At 35.7% G+C, this 7,401-nt stretch overlaps 1 pseudogene; it reads left to right on the top strand.

The window, feature by feature from the left end:
• The first annotated feature begins 3,139 nt into the window (after positions 1 to 3,139).
• Positions 3,140 to 4,147, top strand: LOC133046143 (olfactory receptor 9G1-like; annotated as a pseudogene).
• The last annotated feature ends 3,254 nt before the right edge of the window (positions 4,148 to 7,401 follow it).

Below are 7,401 nucleotides of genomic sequence, written 5' to 3'. Positions count from 1 at the left end.
GGTCATCTGTCCAAGAGAATTTCCAGGCAAGAATATTGGAGTGGGTTGCCATTCCTTTCTCCAGGGGATCTTCCTGACCCAGGGATCAAACCAAGGTCTCCAATGTTGCAGGCAGATTAGTTACCATCTGAGACACCAGGGAAGCCCCAGTGATGTGTATATAATAATAGATAATAAGCAGCTCTAAGGAGAATAATAAAGTTTAAAAAAAACATAAGACGTGTCAAGGAAGTGGATTATAGTACTTTGATCCAGAAACACCTGAAAAGGAGTGATATTGCTAGTAATTGACACCTGTAAAAAGGAAGGGTGTTTGTTACAAAGATATCTGAGTAAGGATGTCCTAACTATAGGAGGGAGCACTCCATGGTTCTTTATCAAATTGAGTTTATTCCAGGAACTGAAAGGAGGGTGACAGGGATGGAGTGGAGTGAACAGTGAAGGGGAGGACAGTAGGAGCCAGAAGCAGGAGGGGAATAAGCTTGTGCAACTTTATAAAGATTTGGGCTTTACTTTGAATAAGTTCTGAAGTCACTGGAGTGTTTGAAGGTAAAAAGCAATATAATCTGTCTGGTATTTTAACAGGATAACTCTGGCTGCTTTATTGAAAGACTCAAGTGAGGTAGGGATGGAAGTGGAGAGGATGCAGTAAGCCCATTAGAAAGCTGTGCAATAAGGCAAATGTGAGATGAGAGTGGTCAGTGTAAGGGGGAATCACTGGAGCTGGGAACAACTAGTCAGGTTCTAAATGTATTTTGTAGATAAAATAAAGATGTGCTGATTAGTCACCTGCAGGATAAAAGACAAAAAGGAATTCAAAACATCCAATGATTATTTTTAAATGGATATAATGTATTTATTGCAGTGTGTCTGAGACAAAAGTAAGCTTAGGGAAGATATTAGAAACAGTCTTTCCTAATGTTAAGTAGGCATTTAGATTCACGGGTCTGAAGTTCAGAGAATAAAAATTGTCAAGAGATGATATAGGTAGATAGGGAGATAGGGTCTCATATATAGAGATAGCTCAAAGTCATTAAACTGTATGGTCCACCAAGAGGTAACCATGGGTGGAAAAGAGAAGGGATTCAAGGGTTGTTTCTGGGACTTGCCAAAATTCAAAACGGCAGGTGGTGGTGGTTGGGGGGGTGGGTGGATAGCACTGAGTATATGCAGCTTTAGAAATAGAAGAAAATCAAATCAAGTCTGATGACCTGCAAACAAAGTGAAGAGAATGTTTGCAGCAGGAAGGCCTGATAAACTATTTCAAATGCTGTTTAAAGATCAAATCAGGTGAGGATTAGAACAGTCATTGGATTTAGGTTTTCTTGGTGTTTCAGCCTCGATGAAGAAACCTTTAGAGTGACAAAAAGCTAGGAGGAACAATCTTATACATTTTGATATTTTACTCAGAAGTAAGTTTCATTAATATATTAATAGTCTAGTGCAAACGGAATGTTTTTTATAAGTTCTAAGACAAAGGAGAAACAACATTCTATTCACCAGAATTTTTGTTTATTTAGACGTATAGTGACAGGTTGGTGGGAAGTTAATGTGACTGGAGCTGTCTCTAAAGTGTAATACAAATGTACAATAGCTAGATATATTCCTGCCTATCCATTTCAATAGAACACCTATAATCTATGTTCAGGGCATCTTGAAAAGAGTGGCAAATATCTATATCATCAGATGGAATACATGTTCTCACAATAATATTCTAAGATATGTAGCTTTGCCTAATTATTCCTGAGGGAAAAAAATCCTTAAAAATAAAAAATTATAAAAGCAGCAAAAATTTAATTAATGCATGTTTCTAGTACTACATTAATTATGCAGTAGGTATAAATTCCATGTAAACTGTGTCTTTAGATTATTGCTAATATATTTTCTACTGTTAGAATATGTAGAAAATAGTTAACCCTGTATATTTTATAATCTTGTCATTTTATATCATCCTTCAGTATATATTTTCCCCCAAATTTTGTAAATATTCCCTTTTTAAAATCTGGATACTTTCTTATCCACATAGATATTATTACAGCATATGAATTTGATTTGGTGAACAGTGTTCCAGTATACAAAAGCACTGAAAGAAAAAATAGTTATTCTTTTGAAAATATAATGAAAATACATGGAATTCAGCATTTCAGATGCAAAAAAAGTTATAATTTAAGCTAAAAAGTCAAGCACTTAGCAAAAAGCAAATTGACATTATAAAGAATGCTAAATTACAGTAAATAGAAATGATGAGTTCATCCATCTTTTAACTGAATGGTCATCTTAAGAGGTAAAATAAATTAACCAACTTCAGAAATTTGGAATCAAATATAAAGCCATTAAACAAGGAAGCCAAAACAGTGAAGTGTGTCTCATTTATACCTTGATAACCACTGTAAACAAATCAGGCACTAAACCACAGTCAGTCCACTTGATCCCACAGAATGAAGTTGAGGACAACAATCAGAAACAGTCAGCCAGGGTTTCTGCTTATTATTGGTTTCCAAAATAAGCAACCAATTAATCTAGAGCCAGCCAAATGACTTCCTCATTCTGCTCTGTATTTTCTCTGTAAAAACATCTTTAGGTCCTATCCATGGAGTGCTCTTAACTACTTTGGCAGTTACCTGATTCAAAGATATATTTTATCAAATAAACTATTGAAAAATTTAATGTACTTAAGTGTATGGAAAGAATAACATGGAAACTTACATTACCATACGTAAAATAGATAGCCAGGGATTTGCTACATGGCTCAGGAAACTGAAACAGGGGGTCTGTATCAAGCTAGGGGGGCTGGGATGGGAGGGAGATGGGAGGGAGGTTCAAAAGGGAGGGGATATATGTATACCAATGGCTGATTCATGTTGAGGTTTGACAGAAAACAACAAAATTCTGTAAAGCAATTATCCTTCAATAAAAAATAAAATTAATTTTAAAAAAAGAAAGAGAAAAATATATATAACTGTAAACAGCAGTTTGTTACAAAATGAAAATTCTTTCCAAAGTGGACATTTTTGGATTATAGATTTCCAGGTATGACACTGATATAATAGTCTTTATTTCACACTTTTCATATGTATTCAGCACAGTGAAGCAAGCTGAACTTATTTTTTTCTCTTCTTAGGTAAGATTCCCTGTAGCCATGGAGAGAAGCAATTACACAGTGACGGACTTCATCTTGGTGGGCTTCACAACAGACCCCAGGATGCAGCTGGTCCTGTTTGTGGTATTGCTTGGTGTCTGCTATATGACTGTGCTAGCAAACACCGCCCTTATAGGGCTGACCTGTAATGACTCCCGACTGCACACACCCATGTATTTTTTCACTGGGAATCTGTCTTTTCTGGATCTCTGGTATCCCTCTGTCTACACCCCAAAGATCCTACTGACCTGCATCTCTGAAGACAAGAGAATCTCGTTTGCTGGCTGTGTAGCCCATTTCTTCTTCTCTGGTGGGCTGGCATACAGTGAGTGCTACCTGCTGGCCACCATGGCTTATGACTGCTATATGGCCATCTATTTAAATAAATAAATTTAATAATAATTTAATAATTTAATTTAATAATACATGCAATATTAAATTTAAATACATAAATAAATTTAAATAAATAAAGCCACTTATTTATTCTCAGGCCATGCCCATAAAGCTATGTGCATTCTTGGTAGCTGCCTCACACCTTGGTGGCTTTATTAACTGTTCTGTCATCACCAAAAGAACGTTTACCATGAACTTCTGTAATGACAATGTCATTGATGAGTTTTTTTGTGATTTGCTTCCCCTGGTGGAGTTAGCTTGTGGCAAGAAGGATGGCTACCAGGCCCGCTGTATTTCCTCCTGGCCTCTAACGTCATTGCCCCTGCTGTGTTCATATTTGCTTCCTACCTCTTCATCATCGCCAACATCTTGAGGATCTGCTCCACCCAGGGCCGCCTCAAAGCCTTCTCCACCTGCTCTTCCCACCTGATCTCTGTCACCTTGTACTATGGCCCCATTCTCTACATCTACTCACATCCATGCTCTAACTATTCTTTTGATGGTGATAAAATAGTTTCTACATTTTACACCATGGTGTTTCCTATGTTGAACCCCATGATCTACAGCTTGAGGAATAGGGGTGTGAGAGAGACCATGAATAAACTCTTCAAATAAATAAAGTTTCTCTCCTTTTAAGCAGAAGTAGAGACAATTTTTGAGCAGGTAATTGTATTTCAAGAGGAGCTGCCATTGTGTTCCTTTAGGGTCAAGAGTCCTTACAATGCCAGTTCATGAATCTGCACCCTTGGTACAAGGCCAGTCAAGAGGCCTAAGATGAAAAAAATAAGTTCAATTTAAAAGAGATAAAAGTTAAATACAAAATATAATCATTTGTTTTGAATTTTATATTACTTTAGGTTGAAAACAACCAAAAAGCTTAAAAACAAAACCTGTCTTCTATCTCATGAAGTGACAGAATAGCCTACCCTAGAATGATAATATTTTTGATTGATATGTATAGAATAGTATCCAATAATTATTTCTTTAAAATAGGAAATACATTGAATTAAATTTTAATATTTTAATACCACTCAACTACTTAAAATCATAACTTTTATTCCTAGAGCAGAATTTCTAAAGCATTTTTATATGTCCTTTATTCTCCACAGAAATGTTAACACAAAGGCTCAGTGGTACCCAACAAATAACTCAGTACAACCATAATTCAGGAAGTGTGACCTCTCCAAGCTACATGTCTGTTTGCATGTTCCTCAATAAAGAAAACTTGGTCACCTTGTCATAAAAATCATACTTGTAAATCACTTTATATCTCCCTGGGCGTCTATTTTAATTATATGGGTGAACCTACAAGGCTATCTACCTCCAAATTATGATATTCTGAGCATCAAGACACAACAACAACAATAATAAAAATACTAATAACTATAGTGAGGTGAAACAACCTAAGAATTATCTCCATGAGTAAACATTACCCAAAAGGAAAAGTTATAGAAGGAATATATACAAGTAGTGATCAAACAAAAGATGAAATATGATGAGACACATATAATTTTGACTTTTAAAAGTGAGATCATATTAGTGCAATTTTAGTCAATTAAAAAGTGAATAATGCCCTTGTTTCTATTGTTTTAAGCATTAACAACAACAACAACAAAAATATGTAAAAAATGTGAAATTTAAGCAAGCATTCCCCGAGATTCCAGGAAGTCTTCTAAGAGCAGGAAACACTGATCAACACTGAAGTAATACATACTAAGCTAAATATTAAATCCAAGGAATACAATCCCAGCTAGTTGTAACCCATAGTAATGCAATAGAAACATGGACCCATAGTGCAATTTCAAGATTCTTGTTTAGACAGTGTTACAAAAAGGAAGTCTATTAATGCCAACCCAGAATCTCATTTCCTAAAAGATGTCTCCATTTCTCACTATTAATCATAAAATTCCTATAAACCTTATTTTTAATTAGTTGAAAGATTTAGTTGATATATTATAGTGGCAGAAAATCAATTATTTAATGTTGGCTAATTGAAAATAGAAAATTTATTATCCTAGAAGGACACATCAGTTACAAAATGTAAAATTGGTATAGTAAACCTATTCTTAAATCTCCTAGTATTATAAATCCCAACATTTAAGTATAGAAAAATATATTTAACTACTGGTGAAAATTTCCTTTTCTGAGATAACTTCATCCATTTAGGAAGAACAACCAAGTCCTGTCCTCCAAGTAATTATCAATATGTAACAGATACTGTACCTTTCACCAGTCTAAGTGTATATTCAAAATATTTTGTGTATGGAAATGTGAACTCAACTCCAAAATCAACTCTAAATAACATTACCAAGACCCTGGTAAGAAGATAGACTACAGCTAGTAATAGTCCTAGGAAGACATAAGAATATCTAAAAATACAATAACACTGTAATCAAACACATGGAAGTGTTATTTTAGAAAATGCTTTGGAATAATGTAATATTGACATTAAGTTTTTAAACACTGTTGGGAGCATTTCATATGCAGTTTATGGTCATAAAGTAGTCAAAAGAATCTCCATATCAATTTGAATTAAAGAGTGCTTCCCTGATAGCTCAGTTGGTAAAAAATCTGCCTGCAACGAGGGAGACCTGTGTTTGATCACTGGGTTGGGACGATCCCCTGCAGAAGGGAAAAGCTACTCACTCCAGTACTCTGGCCTGGAGAATTCCAGGAACTTGTTTTATTTTTAAAAATTATCTCTATGGTCTTTCAATGCATAGACGATTAGCTGTGGACTCTTCTGATAGTAGGACTTGTGACATTCCCCAAAATGATACTATTTGGCTCTTCTATTCACATTCAGAAAAGAATAAGAAAAAGGAAGTGAAATAACAGGATCTATATTGCTGAAATTTATCAAACTCTCTACTACTATAACTTCCTATGGCTGTAATTACAAAGCAAACCTCTTTTAACCTCAGTTCCTCCATGAGTCTGGTCCATCTAGCCTTTCTCAGCACCTCAGTTGAATGAGAGTTACCTAGTATATTGTCCAATTTTTATTAGAACTGAGTCTTCTTATTATCTTGTTTTTATTTTCTGTAATACTTTTCCTTTGAAAGAGGAGGCTAATGAGATGTTAAGAAATATAGCGCTAAACCCTCTGGGTTTCAAACATAATTCTTTTTGATCTCATTTTATAGCATCAACTAATTTCTCTCTAGTGATTGACACATTCTCCCTGCCCAGAAGAATGATTCCCATCAGTTCAATGCAAGGGGAGCTGAAATCCAGGGTGCTTTCTGAATTCCAAATATTCAGAATACCTGAGGGTGTTTCCCTGGGGAAGCATCTCATCCTTGTGCACATAGACTTCCAAGTATACCGAGTATATGGTTATAGGTAGGAAAATTAAATTCTTATTGGGATACTTCATGTAATAATAAAAGAAACTCTATTAGCCATGATCCTCCAAATGTGCATGTCAGTTGCTCAACTATGTCTGACTTTTTGTGACCCCATGGGTTGTAGCTTGCCAGGATCCTCATTCCATGGAATTCTCCATGCAGGAATATTGGAATGGGTAGCCATTTCCTTCTCCAAAGGATCCTCCTGACCCAGAGCAATCACCAAAGGGGAATTAAATATGCACCTATGCTACTAGGGGAAATAGATCTTCCTCTGTTAGAGAAAATGGAGAAGGAGCCAGAAAAAAAGAAGGAAAGAAAGGAATGTCACAGACATGGTGCAAGTTTTGACCATGATGGAAGTATGTGGGGCAAATAAGAAATGGATGGAAGGATGAACAAAGCATCCTAGAGCATTGCTCAGGGTAGAGTTAGTTCAGCAAGATCACCATAAGGTCCTAGTGATCAAGGGAGTTCAGTGTCTCACAGAGATGGCCCTGCGTTCATACCTTTACTGTG

The sequence above is a fragment of the Dama dama genome, chromosome 24, assembly GCF_033118175.1.
Source record: "Dama dama isolate Ldn47 chromosome 24, ASM3311817v1, whole genome shotgun sequence".
NCBI lineage: Eukaryota > Metazoa > Chordata > Mammalia > Artiodactyla > Cervidae > Dama > Dama dama.
The sequence above is the reverse complement of the archived record's forward strand: the minus strand, read 5'-3'. Positions and strand labels throughout refer to the sequence as shown.